This window comes from Capricornis sumatraensis, chromosome 11 (assembly GCF_032405125.1).
Source record: "Capricornis sumatraensis isolate serow.1 chromosome 11, serow.2, whole genome shotgun sequence".
In the NCBI taxonomy this organism is placed as follows: Eukaryota; Metazoa; Chordata; class Mammalia; order Artiodactyla; family Bovidae; genus Capricornis; species Capricornis sumatraensis.
The window spans coordinates 44,216,660-44,239,701 of NC_091079.1; the positions used below are offsets into that span (position 1 = coordinate 44,216,660).

The 23,042-nt window shown below is 38.5% G+C and overlaps 1 protein-coding gene across 1 annotated transcript in view; it reads right to left on the reverse strand.

The window, feature by feature from the left end:
* Positions 1-23,042, reverse strand: part of TOX (thymocyte selection associated high mobility group box) — a 307,821-nt gene that overhangs the window by 82,659 nt on the left and 202,120 nt on the right. The window lies entirely within an intron of this gene.

Below are 23,042 nucleotides of genomic sequence, written 5' to 3' on the forward strand. Positions count from 1 at the left end.
GCTGGCAGAATACCTGACTACCTTTGGTCTTTGCTTGTGGATGATACTATATTTAGCTGTCTAGCTGCCAGAGGTACAATGAATTTTGGATATTTCCCCTCTACAATCTGTTTAAGGGCAGTGACCAGATATTTCCTGAGTGACCTGTCCCTTCTGAAAGGAATACATAACCTGAACGCCAGCACTTTTTGTCATCAAGATGGATGAGGACCCATTGTTGGTCAAATGTGACAGGAGCCGGGCCCCATCATTAATCATACTGGAGACAAACACACTTCCAGAGCATTCCTTTTACCTGGCTGGTAAGGGTCTTCATCTATGAGTGCCTGGCATATACTCACCAGATTTCTAAGTGCTGGAACTATGTGAACGAGCCCACGCATGTTTTTGCTATCCTCTAGTGGATTTTTAGAATTTTGGTATTGAAATGTCCTTAAGGAAATTTTTTACTTTCCACAGAAATACAAGAGTGCCTTTTCAGAAAGATGGAATTTTTATTTTGCTTTGGAGAAGGAAGAGTCTGAGGGCTGTTTTGAGTGTGTGTGGGTAGACAGTGGTAGGAATATATGTGTTCCCAAGAACATTTTGGCTTCCTAAGACTGAGAGCACTAAGGTAATTCTGGCTTCTGGATTTGCCTACTTGAGGCATTTCTGAGCCAAGATTAGAAAACTGGAGCCAAAGATGAGAATCATGTACCATTTATTGAGAGGAGAAAGTATATTTGTATTAAGACTCAGTCTCCAGAAAAGGATGTCTAAAAAGCTTAACAGATATTACAAAATGCTAAAGACAAAACCAATTTTAATCCATTTAAATTTAAAACACAGATATTGTGCCACATAAAAAAATGTTTAGGAGGAGATAAAGGTGTTGCAAATGATGCCAAAGCAAAAACCTGTGGGGTGTCCAACACCAGAAGACTGGAATCCCTGTTATCACTGATACCCTTGTAGATTGTGTCTTTATCTCTTTCGCCCTGAAGGTTCTATCTAAGTGCTCAAGAGGAGGACTCCTGCATTCCACTTGTCCTAGGAGTAAGTGTGCACATAGAGTACAAATCACATTGCCTTCTGATAGTACTTTTCAGCTTTTGGGACTAAGTACAAGCCCTTTCTGGTGGTGAATTTTGTTACTGCATCCATGTCAAATGTGGGAAACCTACTAAAGAGATCTTTTTTTCCCCAGACATTTCTTTTTTTTTTTTTTTTTTGCAAAAATAGAGACAGTAGCTTCTAACATGGTGAGCAAGCATGCACTTCATAGATTCTGCTGAGTTAAGAATTTGTCTTACTCAGAAACTCTTAAGTCACTTAAAAGACCTTAAGGATGAAGGTAACTCTTGGATTGTCCACCAAGTGAGGAAAGCACTAGCCTAGTAACCCACTGATATTTTGCATTTGCTCTTTGTCATTATGTTTCTCAAAGACGTTCTAAACTCAGTGTTTTTTTGTTGTTGTTTTTTTTGCCCGAGAGCAGACTCAGAAAAGAAATTTCCTCTTAGAATAGTAAAACAATCTAAAATCGAGCATTAATAATTAAAAAGACAATGACTTACAATCTCCTGGCTGTCCATTAGAATAACTTAAAACAAAAGACTTCTGGCAAGATGTGCTTCATGTTTTTAGTGATAATTCTTCGGCAATTGGTTTTGTATTCAATGAGAGAAAAAGGAGTGAAAGCGCCCCCAACTCACATCTGACAAGTTCAGGGAGGATCAAAGGAAAGGACTCAACTCTAGGTTAGCCACAATTGAAAATCACAAATCGTCTCTAAGCTTCAGTTTTTGTTCTCTAAAATACAGGGGTGTGACCAGATGACTCCTTAGGTTTTCCTGTTTTGGGACTGCAGTTCAGCAAATGGATGTCGTGCGAGTTATAAAAGAATAAATGAACAGCTTTACGTCAGAAAGTCGATGGCACCCCACTCCAGTACTCTTGCCTGGAAAATCCCATGGATGAAGGAGCCTGGCAGGCTGCAGTCCACGGGGTTGTGAAGAGTCCGACACTGAGCGACTTCACTTTCACTTTCTTGCATTGGAGAAGGAAATGGCAACCCACTCCAGTGTTCTTGCCTGAAGAATCCCAGCGACGGGGGAGCCTGGTGGGAGGCTGTCTATGGGGTTGCACAGAGTCGGACACGACTTAGCAGCAGTAGCAGCAGGTCAGGAAAATCGAACCTATAAGTGAAGCTTAAGACAGACAGACCTGGCTCTCCAGTTCGTCTAGAGTATTTTTTTCTTTGTGTACTTAACCCAAAATATTTGATAAAACTTCCAAGTATGCCTCATTTTTTGTCAAGTGATACTATTCATTCATAAACTAAGTAAAGAGATAAATATTTTTAAACAGAAACATTTCCACAAAATACATTAGTGCCTCCAAGTAGGAGAAAGAGATGGTTGGATGGCATCACCAATGCAATGGACATGTGTTTGAGCAAGCTCTGGGAGATGGTGAAGGACAGGGAAGCCTGATGTGCTGCAGTCCATGGGGTCGCAAAGAGTCAGACATGACTGAGCGACTGAATAACAACCACCTCAAGTGAAAATATATTTATTTAATAATATATGATAGGAACTACATACATATATTGTTTTATCAGCCTGAATTTCATCATGAGAATAAAGTAGTGTAATCAGGCCAGTCTTGGGTACTGGTGGGCAGCACAGAATGTGCTATGATTTGAGGAGGTCTGTATCAGTTCCCCACACTCAAAGAACCTTGGGTAAAATGCATCCTTTCACAATCACTAGTTTGGATTAACATTTTTCACTTTTAAAACAAGGGAGAAAAGGGCAACAAGCAAATATATGGAGCCAGCCATAATCATTCACATCTCTGTTTGAATTACTTTAATTTGATTGCTTTCCTTTTAGAGTTTATGATCAGTTTCACTGAGCAAATGGGGGAAGGGGCAGAAAAGAGACAGATGCCCAGCTATGTGCAACTAGCGGGTAGTGTGAAAAGGGCTAGATGTTCAAGGAGCAGGAAAGAAAGACATTTCAAAGGCTGGAATAAAAACTCCTGTCCTAGAATTTTCATTCCACAACTGTTCATGTAGTGCCCTCTACATGCCTGGTACTGTGCTGAGTGGAAGGGGATAGTTACAGTCTTGCCAAGCCAAGCTCATTCTATTTTTCTCCTAGAAATGCAAATAAACATGAACAATATACTTTCAGACATTCAGAGGCTGTTCTGAATTCCAAGTAGTAAAATCTCTTTGGTGCACTGTATTTTGAACTTTTAGGAAGAGACATTAATAATTTAACTTTGAAGTGAACTACAGTGAAATGATGTAGAATTAAAAGCATCACAAATGCTGCTAAAATATTTATAGAGACTCTATTTTGACTAAAGGATTTCAGTTATAGAATGATTTATGTCCTAGTTTCTGAGATCTCAGTTTACAAAAGGAGCCAAAGCTGAAACCAAATTTCACAACTGTGCTTTTCATTATGAAAAACTTTCCACGTCTTCCTTTTTATGAATTATTACAATGATGTGTCTAGATGGTCTGTAGCAGTATTATATATTATTTTCATATAATTCTTCCATAAACATGTGGCAGATCTTCATGGAGCCTTTGAACATTAAAAAAACATCAGTGAAATGGTGAATGCCATTTAACATAATAAATGCATTACTCAAGAAAAGAAAAGCCCTGATGTTGCTAATTATAGTCATGCTAGAAGTCCAGCATGACTTCCTCTAAACTTGATTGATTCTGCATTGGTCCGCCTTGATTACAGTAAAGGTATTCACTGTCCCTATCTTGTGGAGGAGAGAATCGACAAGGCTTTCTAATAACCCCCCAACCTTGCCTGCTGTTTGCACACACGGTTACTGGAACCACGGTGCTGCATATAATCCAATAAGGCTCACCCCAGTCAAGATCTATGTAATCAAGGATCTGAAAGAGCATCCTCCGCATTAGATTCAATCTCTTTTAACTTGTACTTCACAAAACAAACAGTCTTTTTAGGCAGAAAGAAAATGTATGTCTGTCATCCAAAGTAAATATGAAGTCATGCAGTGGACTGACAGCTGCAGGCCTCTCAAACACTTTTTAAATCCCGCCACAGCTCTGTTTCATTGTAGAAGTACACGAACATTTGGGGAACGTCAGCATTAGACAAAAGAGTGGCAGGAAAACTCTGCAGTTGATTTTGCCTGCACTAAATACTCTGCTCTGATCGCTCAGGGTAAGAGGATGACACCTGATGGTGTCCTGACTCTACTTTCTAGCAGAAAGCTGAATGAGAGGATCAAGTACAGAGTCTCAGGTGTCCAGACGTTCTCAGCAACCAGGGTGCCTACCAATCCCCTCTTAGATTCCAGAAGAATTCAGATCTGAAATGCTCCACCAGAAGGCCCATCAACTACTGGTTTAGCCCATCTTCACTAATAGCTCTTTCTCCTTTTTTATAGGAAATAAACAATGACTCAGAGTCAGGTGTTCTTTAGAGGGAAAGAGAAAATCGAGAATCTTCTTTGCCCTCCCCCAAGTTCATCAGAAGAACTGGGAGTAGTGCCATGGCCAAAACCAAACAATATTCTGTAGAGACTATGCTTGTATAATATACTTTCTTAAAATATCCAGAGAAATCTTTATAAGTCAAAAGGAAACTTTAGAATTTTGGGTTTCTATCATTTTCTCAATTATCCTTAAACTCATTGGGGTTTATTCATATTTTTTCTCTGAAATAATTAATTACTTCATTCTTAGATGAATGTTGAGATAAACCAGGTCATTTAAAAATAGAGAAATCATCAATCAAAATCTATTTCACAGCAATGACACATGAGCAAAATGCTCTTGGCCTGTTAACACAGTTTGGTTTATCTTTGATAGGAATTCTATTTTTCTGTCCCATTTTGGGATCCTGTAACATTCCCTGTGGCTTTCCGTAGCTTCCAGGTCTCTTTCAGCTGAAAAGGAAATAAACTTTGAGAAGGCATTTGTTGAGAATATTTTATGCTTTGCCAGTACACAGACCTCACATAAGAACTGTGTTTGGGTAAACGTAGAAAAGGAAAGTGAATAAAATTCCATTTCCATTAAGAGCTACATTCATGTGCAAAGACCTCCAATTAGAGTTCTATAAAATCAATGATGCTTTGATATTTGGTTCAGAAATCATATAACACAACTGGAACAATAGTTAAGAATTTTTGTGTTTCTATGTTAATTTATTTTAGATAGTTTCGCCATCATAGTTAAAATGAAATGTCAGTTAGCACATATAATTTAGAAATTACACTTAAGTCTTTCAGAATTTTAAGTAAAAGGCAGATCTCTCCCCAAAGAATAAAAACTGATTTTCTCCAAATGAGCATTACTTTATTTCAAGAAAACTTTTCTAATTCCTACTTAAAGCAAAAGGGATCACCCAATTTTGTGTATCAGGGAGTATGTGAAACAACATATTTTTTGTCATAGTTATTACATCAGGCAAATATACTTTATTATAAATGAAAAAAATATGTGCCCCAGGAGTGATCAACCATGTAATCTAGCTGCCTAATAAATTCTTCATTGTGGCTGACTAGTCCTTTGGGAAATGCCACATTCATTTCTTGCACAAATCAGGGGACTGGCTTGTACCAAACAAAGAATTTCTTAAAAACAAAATGAAAGGAAACAAAACAAAATCTTAAGTTTGTGGTTGATCAAACTGCAAAACAAATTAGGCTCTACTGGACCAATTTTCTCTGGCAAGTCTCAGAGTACGTATTTTAGTTATTTGATCTCCAAGAATTAAAAAAAAATTGTAGTGTCACTCACATTTAGTATGTCATCTAGGCATACTTGATGACAGAAAGGGGTGGAGATCCCTTTCTTACACTTCGCTTTTTTTACTCTCTTTGTTGTAACAAACAGCACTGAGTAAAAGGTTATTATGTTTTATTATCTTAGGTGTCTTCTCAAACTGTTCAGATCAATCTTGGAACATTCAAAAAGAATGACTGGTTCACCAGGAAGCTGATTTCTGAAGAGAACTAGAGCAGCCTGCACAGCTGCTGTTCTAGAATGAGATTATTCCTGGAGGCCGGGAGGCTTCTAAAGGTAGATACAGGCAGCCCTGAAGACAGAGGGAAAGACTGAGACGTGCCAGTTGCTCCTGTCTGCTCAGAAGTCAGATTCCTGGGGGAGCAAGGCTGACGGAGGCATTGCAGAGGGTAAGCAGGTTATCCAACGTTGCCGAGCTTGAGTAGAGCTGTGAGAATAAATAAGATTGTGCGAAAGTTCCCGCATATATTTAGATCATAACAAAGGGTGACTACTATTATTACAGCTGGTAGCTATGCGTTTTTACACACTTCAGAGTTTATTTATTTATTTTTTCTACCTGCAGGGAATAATGATGAGAAAAAACTAGAATGGTGATGGCTGAATATTTTGTTAGTGGATATTAGATGGGTTAACAAATAATAGGGAATGTGGGCATTCTCTTTCTTTTTAAAATAAAGACTAAAAGCTAAACATACCAAAGGCAATGAAAGGAATAGGGCTATGAATGGCCTGGGATGCTGAAGTAGCACATAGCAAAACAATGAGCTGAAAAAGTACTTAGGTGGACCTAAGATTGTCTTTGAATCTTATTACAAATAAAATTTCTGTGCTATCCTACTAAGTTATTTATGATTTAATGTAGCATTACTTGAGAAGAAGCAACAAGATTTATTGGACATAAGGAGGGTCTTACTTTTGATCAATTCATTTGCACATATTGAAAGTATCTATGAGCAGCTACCTTTAAATTGTGACTAATATACCAGCTAGCCTCTAAAGGTAACATATCACCGAATGATTTATTTGGTGATAATTTATTCAACAGATAATTACTGTGGGCTTTTTATAAACTACCCTGAAAGGCGGATAGAGAAGGCATGGTGCTCACTTTTTTCAGAAGAGGAAACCACTACTCAGAGAGCTGCAATCACTTGCCTGAGGTTGATGTATTTGAGAAACTGACTAGAACCTCACTTCCTGCTCCAGAAGCCATCTCACAATGAAATAGCGTATGCTGGCTGACTGCCGCTAAGGTGGCATACATATGGTATAAGGAGATGGTCATAACTCATAGCCCTCATGTGAAATCTTAATTCCTTGAACTGGCTGACCCATTTTACCCTGGCTTGTATGGTCTTTATCCTTCCTGTACATACAGCTACTGTCATACTGGACAATGGGAATGCAATTCAAAGACTGCTTGAGAATCATTCCTTGGTGGTCAAAACTTCCTTAGCTGAGGCTTTGATTTCTTAGCATCTCTAGCTGGCCTCAGAGAACCTGATAAAATGAGTTCTTCTGAGGCTGGTGCTTGCTGTGCTCTGCAACCCTCTTGGTCTTCGAGGGCATCAGTGTCTATGCAGTCACACTGATTTCACTAGAAACTGACCCTAAGAACTGACTCTAAGAACACACAATCAATGCCACTACAGTTTTGAAAAAAAAAAAAAAAAGTTGTTTCAAGTTCTTCCTTAAAAGACCTTTTGACAACAGACTGTAGGTACCAGAACAGGCTGCCATGCAAGAAAGTCAGCTCCCATCATGGAGCATGTTAAATGTACAGATTGACAAGGTCATGAGAGGGATGTTTAGGGCAGGTGACTACACAGGGAGTACCTGGGTGTGTCACTGTCAACTCCAAGATTCTTCAAAGTGTCCCATGCAAGTTTTATTTACTGTTGGATTTAGAATTCATGAGAGAAATAGCCACCCAAGTTGGAGATTCCACCTTTAAAGGTAAAGAAAAAGAGTGTCTCACTTGCAAATATCCATTTATGAATAAAATCCTTATAAAGGTGAACCATGAGACAAAGGTGAAGTGTTCAAATGAGAGGTGAAGAAGCAGAAGCTCTAAGGTCACACATGGGAACCCGCCTGTTCTGGGCTTTTGTCTTTCATTCCGTGTTCTCAGCAATCTGTATCCTAATGACGCTCTCAGCAGTGACTGGGCACAGTGCTGGGCTCTGGGGTTACAACCACTGCAGAGTTCCAGGTTTCCATCTGATGTCCTATATCACGTCAGCACAGGAACCCCTAGCTCCTGGCTCCATGTCACCAGTGGGCTCTGACCTCTGACAGGAAGACATGCTCTAAACTCTGTCAGGCCTCAGAGTTCTCACCAGTAAAACTAGGACTTTGATTATAGGACCTGTTTGTTTCCTTTCAGATCAAATATTTAAAGTAATTCTACTTTATTCCATTATAAGGAATCTACTTTATTCCATATTCCCATTTGGCCATTAAAACTTTAAAACAATTTTTACATTAAAAATTGTTTCACTATTTGGTTGAGTGTGTGGCCCATGATCAAAATGTTTAGGAAGTTTTACAATACTGAAACTTCATATTGCGGCTCTTCCTAGAAGCCATTTTCTAAATTTATAAATAATCACTCTGGTTTCAAAAAATTTTTTCCAAAGCTTTAGTCCTATATGGACATTAATCATTGTGACAGCCTTACAGAATGAAAACTACCATTTTAAAGCCCAATTTTAATCATTCATGGAAAAACATCACATGTTAGAAATTGTCTAAGCAGAAAAAGTATGGAATGTAGCATTTCTATTTGTATTATTACTTTTTGAAAAAGGTCCACTGAGTCTGCAGAAATTGTTATAATGAGAAACAGGCCACAAATTGAAACCTCAAAGAAGACATCTGATTGACTTGAGAAATAATTGGTATCTTTCCACTTAATCTACATTAATGTAAACAATAAATCTTCTCTTAAACAAAGATTGTGTGAATCTTCATTTATCTTTTATGACAAGAGAGCAAAGGTTGTAGTTTAATGAATGGAAAGAAGAAACAAGGTCAGTTTTAAAAGCCTCACAGGTCAAATGTCTGACATCAGTGAACATTAAAAAAAAAAGAAGAAGAAGCCCTAACATCATAATTTCTATTTTAGTCAAACCACTAGGGTCCAGCTAAGACTTCAAGTAGCAGGAAAGAAAACACCATAATTTAGTAACATAGAGACAAGCAATTGGAATGGCAATATCCTTTTAGGATGCATTCACCAGCATTTTGATAAGGTTGAATTAGGTAGATTTTAAATAATTTTGAAGCTTCACGTTTTGACAGCTGACAAGACTCCCTGGCACTGATAAAGGGATTGGAAAAAGAAGAGCACATACTTTTATTTTACATATGCATTGATTTTCTCCCAAATGGAAGACCTCTGTCATCTGAAAAGGTTATTCAGAGATCCAAAGAGCTGATCAGGGTCATTAATAACAATAGTAAACTGATCATCATTCCAATGGGACCTGACAAGTTTCTTTTCAAAGTGGATACTAATGTATTGATGCTTGTGAAGTTCATTACAGCAGTAATAAATCATTAGTCTCTGCAAAATGATTTATAAGATGGTTGAAATGCATTACAATAGACAGAGCTTTGCAGGCACAAGAAGGCTCTTGCTGTTTTACTGAAAGTGTGATGGCTTACAGTAATTAGACACCAGCACCAAATCGAACACTACAAAATACACTATACCTGTGGTTGTTTCTTGTTCGTTTAAAACCAAGTTTTAATTCAGCACAGCCTTGAATTACTACTGTCTTACACAAGTTTTAAAAATTATTTTTGTTTATTATACAAAGGTTCATTCTGACTCCTAATTGAATTTTTTTTAGCGTCACCAAATAATACTTAGAGCATTTCTAGTTGCAATTATTCCCTTAAGATTATTTGCATGCATAATAACATGCAGATTAAAGCATTCTCAACCATTTAACATTATGAACTAACACTGTAATGAAGTGATTCATAGATGAACATGGGCTGAAATGTTTATTTCCAAACATGTGTAACAATATGTCTTTAATATACCTATAATGCTTTCAAGAGTTAGATGTGTCTGCAGGTACTATTTGTCCTGCAGAGAAAGAGGAAAATAAGCTTAAGATAAAACAGTATTAACCTTTTCCAGAAAACAGGAAGGGCTTTCTGATGGTAAGGGTAGTTCACCATTACAATAGAGACATGGGTTCCAGATGATGTCCATTTTTTTAGTTTGGGTGTGGACTTAATGAAAAAGTTGTTATATCCTCTGTTGTCCCTACGTTTATTGGGAAACATGGCAAAAGGACTAATTTCATGGCTGTTCCTATCCATTTTAAATGAATCACCTAACATAATTTTCTCCGATTACAGTAGTTCCATTGGAACCTACCTGTTGCTACTCCTGGCTGGAAAATCAGAACAAGTGTGCTTACGTGCAAACAATCTCTTTTCAGAGTACTTTAAACTACGTATGAAATCTCACCTCTTGTTTTATCACCTTCTCTAGTCGTCACTAACAAACTTGTTCTCACAAAATGAGGCTACTCAGCTAAGAATAATAATTTACTTGGCAATCTGAAGAGTTGTACTATGTTAGTTAAAAAAATATCTGAATGTCAAATACAGCCCCAAGTGATTTTTAATCTAATTTCCTTATCACCTGTTCTTGGCTGTTTACAGGATTTTTTTGTCACTTCATAACAAAGACTGCTCAAGCCCATTTTTAACAACAGCCATCCTGCCCTGGAACACTAAAGGGCAATCTGATGCATTTGATGAGTGGATTTTCAGAAGTTAATTGTTATAAGCAAGTCACAAAGTCTATGCTTCAACGAAGCCTTAAAATATTGTGTAATTTGGCTGTCATTCCATGAATGCACATATAAAATTTCCTGAAGCTTCAATCAAAGTGATGCCCTAGAGTAGGATATTTGCCTTAACCTGTGTTTTGCTGAGGTATTAATCATGACTCCCCTGACAGCATACTCTTGAGATGGAGACCTTGCATATAATTGCATGCTGAGGTTTCAACAATTTCAAATACTGGTTTGTGTGTCACAGTTTATTCCTGATGATTATCCCAAAGTGAATTCTACCAATTGATTGTTACTGCCGAGTCTAGAATAGGGACAGACCCTAAGAAGTTTGAGGAGACAGTGAGCTTCTTACTTGTGTCTGTTTCCATCCAGCCTTTCTCAGATGGACTCAGCCTCCACTGAGCAGGATTGGGGATCCCTAGCCTGTCACCTCCCATCCTTAACATTCTTAACATTCTCACTCACAACAGTATCAGATACTAAGAAAAGCTATAGTAGACATGAGTGCCATACAGTTTAATTTTAAAAATACAGCTAATTCTAGTTATTTTATTAAATTGTTTCCTAAGCCTATTATTTTCTGCTCTAAATGATAGTAATTGATAGTCTGAAACCACAGCCACATCACAGAATTCGATGAGAAGCCATCAGAGCTGCATATGGACTGTGCATATATGTATGTGTCTGAAGCAGAGTTCTTCCTAAATGAAAAACAGCTACTCTTACATCCCTGAATAAATCTTCCTTGGTCAAGATGTATTCTTACTCCCGATTTCTGTTTACTATTTTAATTAGGCCTTTGTGTTGCTACTCATCAGTGAGAGTAGTATTTAGTGTGACTCTCATCAAGTTTTGGTACCACAATTGTACTCTTTTCATATCAAAAATTTTCCTTTCTTTGCTGATGCTTTGGAACAATTTTTAACAGCTTTAAATACTTGTTTGAATTCCTCTACAGCCATTTAGGCATGTTGCTAATTTTATTGGGAGTGGGCAGTATTCTTATTTTCTTCTTTTACAACTTACCTATCTCTTAAATCTAACTTACTTATTTCATTTAAATACATCTTATATATTTACTGACATAAGTGTTTAAGGCTAAGAATTTTCCTATTAACACAGCATTAGCCATAGCTTATAGATTCTGATATGCCATATTTCATTGTTATATATATATATTTTTTTTTTTTTTTACTTTATTTTACTTTACAATACTATATTTGTTTTGCTATATATTGACATGAATCCACCACGGGTGTATACAAGCTCCCAATCCTGAATCCCCCTCCCACCTCCCACCCCATAAAGTCTCCAACCAGACAGAAAATATAATAGAAGAAAACATCCAATTATAACAGCATCATGACATATAAGAAAAAAACCTTAACACATTCCTGAAAGCCACAAAAGAAGCCTTGAAGAAATGGAAATGCTTAACATATTCTTGAAGAAAAGAACTCAGTATCATTTTTCTCTTGATTCTCTACAAGTCAGTTTAGAAATATAGTATGACACCAATAAAAAAATACTAGGAAATTTTTGTTTCATGAGGTTGGGCAAGTTATCCCAACAATTTTCAAATAGAAAAATTAACAGAAATAACCTGGAAGAGCAATAAGGAAAGATTAACAATGGTAGATACCACAATGAATTAAAACACTGGTAAAAATCACCACAGAATACTAGGACAGGAACAGAAAGATCATAGAATAGAAAATCTGGAAATAAGACTCAACTATATGCATGAATTTATTATATAATAGAAAAGGCACCTCGAACCAGTGGATTAAAAGTGGATTTTCCATTCAATATATGATGAGTCAACTGACAAAAATTAAATTGTATCCATACCTCCTAACTCATACCAGGAAAAGTTCTAACAGACTGTTTATGGAAAGAGGAAATATGAATGGCTCTTAATTATATGAAAAAATATACTTAGATTTTTTTCATTGGACAGACTGACCAAAATCTGAAAGTGTGATAGAGTGAAGCAGACACTCTAACATTCAGACAATGACAAAGTAACTTGTTACAAAACCTATAAAGGGCAATTTGGCATATCTATTAAAATTACAAATGCATATGCTACATTTTTTTTTAATCCAGAAATTTCACTTCACTTGCTCTCATACAAAATATTTTTACAAGACTCCTTAGTGAAACACTGTTTGCAATAGGAAAACTGAAACACCTTGCAAAAGGAGACTGGTTAATTGAGTTATGAAGAATTTTACACAGTGGAACACTATACAACCATGAGGATGAATGAAGCACCTCTGTACTTATGTGAAAGATTTCCAAGTGAAAAAGAGGAATGGAGTAGTATGTCATCTTTTGTCAAAAGAAAAATGGGGAGGGAATAAGGATCTATAAACCCTGCAAAAAGATGGAAGAAACAACGTCAGTGGTTACTTATTTTGATGATGGGGGAAATGGGAAGATAGAAGATTAAGGGAGCATCCTTTGTGTTAAATTATGTGAATTTTATTAATCATTCAAATAGCTATATTCAGAAGAAAATGTTAATAGCAATACAAAGTGATGATTAGGGACATCCCTGGTGGTCCAGTGGTTAACACTCTGTGCTTCCAATGCAGGGGGCATGAGTTTGATCCCTGGTCAGGGAATTAAGATCCCACATCCCACACAGCATGGCCAAAAAATAATTTAAAAATGACAATTATACTATAAAAAATCTAATAGATGAACCTCCTGTAGATATTTTGGAGTAAGATTTTACATCTTAAGAGGGGGCTTATCTAATGGAAGTCATGGTTTAAGAAGTGAACTTCTGTGTCCAAAAAAAAACTCACAGCAAAGGTTTCAATCTTCAAATGCCTTACATTTACTTTAATTAATATTACTAAATGTGTATTTCAAAATCAGTTAAAGGTACACCATTAGTTTCCAAGAGTTCAAAATTCAAACTAAGACTGAAGTAATCTCTTAACAGCATTGTAAAAACAAGGATTCCAATTTTAAAAGCTTAGAGGTGCTATATGTTATGAGATATGACTCACACTTTCCCAGATGGCTATGTATTACAGGCATACCTCAATTTAATGAATTATGCTTTATTGCGTTTCACAGATAATTCACTTTTTACAAATTGAAGGTTTGTCAGACGGTGATTAGCAACTTTAGAAATAAAGTACTTTTAACTTAAGGTATGTATACTATATGTTTATACATCATACTACTGCACACTTACTAAGTATAGTATAAACATAACTTTTATATGCATTGGGAAACCAAAAAATTCATATCACTTGCTTTATTATGGTATTTGCCTTATTGCAGTGGTCTGGAACTGAACCCATGGTGTCTCCCAAGCATGCCTGTACTCACCAAAGATGGGTGTGAAAAAGAAAAATATTTTAAATCATTATGTTGGTAGGAAATCCGAGAAGTAAGGTATAATTGTCTTGAACATTTTATAAAACATTTTATGTCCAGAACTTTGACAATCATCTTTTGGGGGGGTCCGATTAAACATAAGATATATTTGATAATACATCAATTCATTTGATATATATGAGAGTTATTATGTACAACATAAGGTTGACACTCTACACTGTGGAGAATTCAGTTCAGTTCAGTTCATTTCAGTCGCTCAGTCGTGTCCGACTCTTGGCGACCCCATGAATTGCAGCACGCCAGGCCTCCCTGTCTATCACCAACGCCCGGAGTTCACTCAGACTCATGTCCATCAAGTCAGTGATGCCATCCAGCCATCTCATCTTCTGTCGTCCCCTTCCCCTCCTGCCCCCAATCCCTCCCAGCATCAGAGTCTTTTCCAATGAGTCAACTCTTCTCATGAGGTGAGCAAAGTACTGGAATTTCAGCTTTAGCATCATTCCTTCCAAAGAAATCCCAGGGTTGATCTCCTTCAGAATGGACTGGTTGGATCTCCTTGCAGTCCAAGGGACTCTCAAGAGTCTTCTCCAACACCACAGTTCAAAAGCATCAATTCTTCGGTGCTCAGCTTTCTTCACAGTCCAACTCTCACATCCATACATGACCACAGGAAAAACCATAGCCTTGACTAGATGGACCTTTGTTGGCAAAGTAATATCTCTGCTTTTGAATATGCTATCCAGGTTGGTCATAACTTTCCTGGAGGCTAATGTAGCTCTGATGTCAGTGGTAAAGAATCCACCTACAAAGCAGGTTAAATCCCTGAGTCAGGAAGATTCCCTGGAGAGGGAAATGGCAACCCACTCCATTACTCTTGGCTAGGAAATCTCATGGACACAGGAGCTTGACCGACTACAGTCCATGGGGTCGCAAAGAGTTGGGCACAACTTAGTGACTAAACAACAACAACAAGAGGTCCTATGACTCCTTGACAGTTAGAGGTGTATTGCAGTAGGCCATCTTTGGAGCGCTCCACAATGTTTTGAGGGCATAGCTGCAGGAGACAGACCACGTTCAATGTGGGAAACAGCTGAGGACTAAAGAGAAGTAAGGCTATTGGGGGGGGTGGGCAATAGTTCACACTAAGTCTCAGGGAAGACAGGGCCACCATCCTGCACGACCCAGAGGCTATGCGCCAAAAGTGGCGGTTCTGCCCAAGGGGTATGTATTTTTTTAATGGGCAATGAGGAATCCATCAAAGACTTCTGAGCACTGAAATGACACAACAAACCTATGTCTTAAAAGAAGTATCTTCATTTTTTATCTCTCTCTCTTTTTTTTTTTAAACTTTTTAAGCCATGCCACGTGGCATGTGAATAAAGGAGTGGTATAGAAGAAATAGTTTAAGACCTTTAACATTACTTCAAACAAGAGATAATCTTTTACTTTCCTTTGTTTGGAATGGGCAGAAATCTCTCACATTGGATGCTGGTGCTTGGAATGCTAATGAAGAGACAGAAATAGGTTTTTGGTGGCTAGGGTGTGGAAAACGTGAAACTAAGGTTTCGGGTCTTGGTAACTAGGAGAATAGCAGTAGCGCGGGGGAAGCTATGAGGAGGAGCAAAGTGTAGAGGGGAAACTGTGAACTTGGGGTGTTAGCTTTTTGCCACCCAGGAGGGGCATTCACAAGGCATCTGAAGTCATGGAATAGAGGCTGAAAATGAGAGTAGCGTGGGAGATACTGATTGTCCATCCCCTACCTGTGGCTGTGGTGGAAACTGCAGGGCTGGCTGAGATCATAGGCATTCAGACACACAGCACTATGGTGGCGGTTGGGGGGGGTGGTGCTCACATGATGACTGGCAGGAGAGAAGGGGCCGGCGACAACCTGGAGTCACAGACTCACATCCAAGCAGAAAAGGATCTAAGAGCTCAAAGTATTTTCCCCTTAAACACATTGATCTCTAAGATCTTCCTTTCCTCACATTTTCCAGTTGAGCAAACTGGGGTCATGATGGGAGGAAAGCGAGACCAATGGTTTCCATCAATTTATAGGAGGAGATGTATAGACTACATCTTTGAGGTCTGGGGTGAAGAAGAGGAGAGATGGGCAGTACATGAGTAAATAGCAACCCTTTGGAACAACTGCTCTTTTAAGCAAATAGGAGACCTACACACATTTGTTAAGCAGGAGGTCAGTCCAAAGTATGACATCCAATGAAAAGTGAAAGTGGTAGTCACTCAGTTGTGTCTGACTTTTTGTGACCCCATGGACTGTAGCCTGCTGGACTCCTCTGTCCATGGAATTCTCCAGGCAAGAGTACTGGAATGGGTAGCCATTTCCTTCTCCAGGGGATCTTCCCAACCCAGGGATCGAACCCAGGTCTCCTGCATTGCAGGCAGATTCTTTACTGTCTGAGCCACCAGAGAAGCCCTGAGATATCCAATATTTAAAGATAAAGAGGAGTATGGGAGGACCAAGTGTACATTGAGACATGTTGGTTTTTTCCCAGCTTTCTTGAGATATATTAATAATTGATGTAAAGCCATTTAGACACGCTAATCTTAAAAAAAAAAAAAAAGGAAGGAGTGGCTTCTTCCTTGGGAGCCAAAGGGAAGGACCAATGAGAGGAATAAAATGGCATGCTGTGCTTCAAATGTTCAGCCCTGTGTAGTATGTAATTTCGAGAACACGAAGGCCAGGAGAGTTGTGCACACTGACCTGCCTCACATAATGGCGCCCAGTGAGGAGGGCTCCCCCACCAAGCAGTCTTCCTCCCTCCCTCATCATCTCACCCTGAGGCCTACAAAGGGAGAGGAAACAGACAGAGAGAGCACACTTAGGAAGGGAAAAGCCACATGGAAAGAGTTTGTGCGAGATAACTAAGATTCCTTCGTGATGTGAAGTTCAGCTCCCTTGTTGAACTGAGAATCTGGGAGCTTAGAGAGATGGGAGGACTTGAATTCAAACACGACTTTAAACACAGGAGCAGTGCTACGTTTTGCACGTGAGACAGGCAGTGCCTTTCTTCTGCTTCAGCAGACTTTGCCGTGGGAAGTGGGTGGACTCTGTGTTGGGTAATAGTGCTCCACAGAGAGCTATGGTGGGCCATCACTTTTATTTACACATGTTGGTCCTCAAATGAAATCACCGATTCTGCCACCCAGCACACTTTCTAAACCGTTCGTATACATAGCACTCTGTAGATGGAATTAGATAGTGAGACTGCTATTGTGTGAGAAGAGAAAAAAAAACACCATTCCTGGGTGGGAGCCATTTCTAAAGAGCTTACTCATCAAGCTTTTCAGAAATTTCAACAATTTACTGTTGTTATAATTGCTTTGCTCCACTTGGTATTATGCTGAAAGGCACTAACCAGCCTAACATTTTGGTTCTCAGTGTTCTTTCATTTTACAACATTCCTAAGTGCAAAGTAAGGCACTCAATGATGGGTCAATTCCAGGATGAACAACATTCTGAATGAGGCAGATTTGTGGTGGTGGTGGTGGTGGTGGGGAGAAACAGACAGACAGATAGAAGATTTATTAATAGGAGACATTTTCTTCTCCACTTACAATGAAACTGCTTTTCCTGGTGGTTGGTGGCTGCATTTTTCTAGTGGGCACTGCAACAGTTAAACTGAACAAACATAAACTTGAACTGTCCTCATATTAGATTGAAATTCGTTTGGATTAGAGTTGCATGAAGGATGTTACCTATACTGTACTAAAACTGATGAAAAACGAATGGATATGGCTTTTAGATTCCTTTGGAAGTGTCACATGGCCAAAAGAACTCTGCTTATACAGGATTTAATGTACTGAGTTAGAGAGAGAAGGTAAAATCGCCCACAATGTTATGCTTGATTCAGATGCAGCCTGTGTACATCAGTTCTTGGCTAACTGTATGGACTGTATTGCTTCCACAAGGTGGTCTCTGGAGAAATGCTATATTGGGAATCAGCTTCTCATTGTTTTTAGCCTCATTTATGCATTAATTCTGTATGACTGTGGGCAAGTCACTTAATCTTACAGCTCCCCACTTCAATTAACTATCTAGTGGGGCACCCTACTGCTCAGGAGAGTTAGAGCAATTGTGGGGACTAGATATTTAGAATAGCAAAGATGTCAGCAACCACAATATAAAATGCTATGGAACTATGTAATTACTGAATCTTAGCAATAACTAGAAGCAGATGAATTTGTTGGTCCAACGCCATATGCTTCAGGTCAAATAAAAGTTTGAGTGCAAAAACATTGCCTATATTACTCTACTAAGTTGCTTTATTTATTTTGCCCAATTGCCATTTAACCCAGAATCTAACTGCTTTGTGTCTATAGTAATTTTGTGAAGTTATAATTTTAAATAGATGACTTACCCTTCAGATTGCCCCCAATTTCTTACACACACTCAGCATGCACTAGTATAAATACTGGGAAAAACTGAGTCCTCAACAATTTCACTCTCATCTTTAGTTCAAAGAAAATATTTATTTCCCTCAAAGACATTATCTTTATCTCTTTTGTCAAACCAATGCTCATTCCCAATTTTGCCCATTTCCAGATGAAATTCACTGTTGCAGTGGTTTCTAAGTAACATGTATCATATGTCCTAGAAACAGCATTTGCAAAGTCTTTTCAAAAGAGAACACATGATTTAAAAATGTTTAGTACATAATTATTTTTAGTAGATGTTTATATAAATTTTTAAACTTGCCACACATCCAAATCAATATTATCTTCATAAGAATGTGTTTTACTTGCAGAAAGTAACAAAAGCTTTCAAAAACTTCCCTTCAGGAGACAACTCAACATCAGGATGTACCTTAAAACTGTTAAGGATGCAGATGTAAAATGAATGAAAAAACTTTTAAGTATAAATCCATGAAGTAGCAAATTCACTGTATGCCCTGCTTCTTAGTCAACAGGTAAATCTGAGAACTATCCTAGTTACAGGTGGGGAGACATTTACTATCCCTTTGCAAACTAGGTGTACTGTTTTCATCTAAGGATCGCTTTTTAACTGAATATAAACTGTCTTTCCTAAAGTAAAATGGGCCAGTCTTTGGCTTACTGCAAACTTGATTTGTGAGCTTGCTTCCTTTGCTAAATTGCACTCAAGTTCTTTGAAGTAATAGTATGATGATCATAACTCAAAGTTGCTTTGAAAGCTGAACCCCTTGCTGTACTACACGCCAATCGGATTTGCATTCAGTGACTCTTTGTTGATTGCCAACCTTGTTGCAGTTCTGCAGTGATCTGGGCAGGTACTATAGACACATGGCAACATTTAGTCCTCAAAACAGCTCAGTGAGGGAGGTTCTACTATCCTTACTTTGCAGATTAATTAATAAAGGCTCTTTGAAGTTAAGTGTCATCCAAGACATGGAAGAAGTTGAGCTGAGTGCTATTGATACTGATTTTAAAAGATGAGAAGAAAAAACTAAATTAACATCAGCTTTGCTATAACAATGTATTCTTAAAAATAAAACAACTGATATTGGCTCATTTATCATTCATTTGGCCTTCCCTGGTGGCTCAGATGGTAAAGAGCCTGCCTGCAATGTGGGAGACCCAGGTTTGATCCCTGGGTTGGGAAGATCCCCTGGAGAAGGAAATGGAAACCCATTCCAGTATTCTTGCCTGGAGAATTCTATGGACAGAGAGGCCTGGCAGTCTATGGTTCACAGGGTGGCAAAGAGTCAGACATGACTGAGAGACTAATACATCAATCATTTATCTTCCTTAATAGGTGCATAATTAACAATTCTGAGTATGCTAGGGCTCTTGTTACTTGCAATCTTATTAGATTCTAGTTGAGCAATCTTCCTCCTATTTTTAAAATATGACTGGAAAACAAAGAAAAATACTAGGAGAGTCTATCTTCATAAACAAAAAGATGGTATTTATTATTATTACTTTAATGTAGAACTCCTGGGCACTATGGAATTAATTAACAAGTCAGAAAGACAACATCCTGTGTGGATAGTGGCTTTCAGATATATTCAGTAGAGCATAAACTATATATCATAAATGCATGTCAACCACAGGCAGATAGGAACCCACTGTATGGAAAAATTTATCACTCAAAATCAAAGTGTAACATCAACTAAAACTCAGTAATGTGTTCTCTGCTTCTTTTTGACCTTCTGTTGTTGCTTATTTGAAGATCTTGGCAACTGTCAGTGATGGAATATTCATGAGGCTATAGTCATTCCAAGACTAAAATGTTAGATTCTGCCACTTTTTCACAGATGACGGTAGAAGTGGGATTTCATTTAAATAGAAGTCTTTTTTTTTTTCTTCTTCTTCTAACACATCCTACATACATGAGTCAGGAACAATTGTGGTTGAACCATGAATGTAATTTTCATGAATGATAAATCCTGTTTGCCCTCTTACCCTGGATATTTCTATAATTTTTTTTTTAAATTCTACCAGTGGCTCAGCAATCCATCACAAGATTGTCCAGCTCCCGATGTCTTATGAAGAAAATATTTTTAAACAAAGTACTATTTTGTTAAAATAGTTATACTGGTTTCCCATAATTGTAAGATAAACTAATAATAGGGTCTTGAAGCCTGGTGGTCTATGGTCCATGGGGTCGCAGAGTCGGACACGGCTGAGCAACTAACACACTCACACTCACACACACAAACTATAGCAATATGAAAACATTTTGAGAATAAATCTGGTACAAACATAGAAATATTTTCAGGCACCTTTCTCTATTAAAAGTCCTTTCTGCTAGGAAGCACATGGTAAACACAAACAGAATGTATCTCATAATTCTATGCAAATATCAGAAAGAATTTCAATTTGGCTGTCTCAATAACTCCATAGGATTATTACAAGTGTAATAGTTTTATGTTCAAGTGGGATTCTGTTGTATTAGATTCAATGTTAATCAAATCAGCCAAGCTCTCTCTGGAATTTCAATTTACGCCTTTGCAAAATATTAGCAGTGATTAATTAATATTTGATTTATCCATGTGTTTGATTATTCAGCTACACATTTTTAAAAAAGCCTCTCACGTCTCAACGCTATATTCTTTTATGTTTAGTTATGCTAAAAACACATTTTAGTCCTAGGAGCTTATCATGAACTGTGGTATGTAACTGTTAATGCATTGAAAATCAAAGCAAAATGTATTCTGTTAATAGAAAACTTTTGATTCTGGAACACAAATCAAGTTGTTTCTAAGTGCAAAGTATTTGTGATTTAGTATCATAGCATCACTGGAGAAGGCAGTGGCACCCCACTCCAGTACTCTTGCGTGGAAAATCCCATGGATGGAGCAGCCTGGTAGGCTGCAGTCCATGGGGTCGCTAAGAGTCAGACACGACTGAGCGACTTCACTTTCACTTTTCACTTTCATGCATTGGAGAAGGAAATGGCAACCCACTCCAGTGTTCTTGCCTGGAGAATCCCAGGGACTGCAGAGCCTTGTGGGCTGCCGTCTATGGGGTCGCACAGAGTCAGACACGACGGAAGTGACTTAGCAGCAGGGTCATAGCATCACGCCAAAAAGTCTCAGGAAATGCTAGGGGGATGCTCAAGAAAAAGGTTTCTGGTGCAGGGGATAAAGGCAGCATTTGGGCCACACCAGTGAATGACAATCACTTGGGCTCACACACTGGTTTGAAACCAAGTTGTCCCTTCATTTCCCAATCCAGTTCCTTCACGTGATTCCTCTGCAATGAAAAGTGCAGGGGTGGAGTCTGCTGATACACCAGGAAGGATTTAGAGGTGTTCAGCCTCACCCCTGCCTTTGGAACTGTTTGACCTTGGGGAGTCAGTCTAAGACTCAATGTTGCACAGTGGTTATTTAGATTCAGATTGTGTTTTCTCTTGAAAAGTGAAAGTGAAAGTTGCTCAGCCATGATGCGCTCTTTGCGATCCCATGGATTATACAGTCCATGGAATTCTCCAGGCCAGAATACTGGAGTGGGTAGCCGTTCCCTTCTCCAGCGGATCTTCCCAACCCAGGTCTCCCACATTGCAGGCGGATTCTTTACCAGCTGAGCCACCAGGGAAGTCCAAGAATACTGGAGTGGTTAGCCTATCCCTTCTCCAGTGGATGTTCCTGACCCAGGAACTGAACTGGGGTCTCCTTAATATTTAACTTATATTCATAGTACATCATGAGAAATGATGGACTGGATGAAGTACAAGCTAGAATCAATATTGCCAGGAGAAATATCAATAACCTCAGATATGCAGATGACACCATCATTATGGCAGAAAGCAAAGAAGAACTAAAGAGCCTCTTGAAAGTGAAAGAGGAGAGTGAGAAAGCTGACTTAAAACTCAACATTCAGAAAACTAAGATCATGGCATCTGGTCCCATCACTTCATGGCAAATAGATGGGGAAACAGTGGAAACAGTAAGACTTTATTTTGGGGGGCTCCCAAATCATTACAGATGGTGGCTGCAGCCATGAAATTAAAAGATACTTGCTCCTTGGAAGAAAAGTAATGACCAACCTAGACAGCATATTAAAAAGCAGAGACATTACTTTGCCAACAAAGGTCCGTCTAGTCAAAGCCATGGTTTTTCCAGTGGTCATGTATGGATGTGAGAGTTGGATTATAAAGAAAGCTGAGCACCGAAGAATTGATACTTTTGAACTGTGGTGTTGGAGAAGACTCTTGAAAGTCCCTTGGACTGCAAGAAGATCCAACCAGTCCATCCTAAGGGAAATCAGTCCTGAATATTCATTGGAAGGACTGATACTGAAGCTCAAACTCCAAAACTCCAATACTTTGGCCACCTGATGTGAAGAACTGACTCATTTGAAAAGACACGGATGCTGGGAAAGACTGAAGGCAGGAGGAGAAGGGGATGACAGAGGATGAGATGGTTAAATATCATCACCGACTCAATGGATTTGAGTTTGAGTAAGCTCCGGGAGTTGGTGATGGACAGGAAGGCCTGGTGTGCTGCAGTTCATGGGGTCGCAAAGAGGCAGACACACCTGAGCCACTGAACTGAACTGAACTGAACTCCTGCACTGCAGGCCGATTCTTTACCAGCTGAACCTTCAGGGAAGCCCTGTTCTCT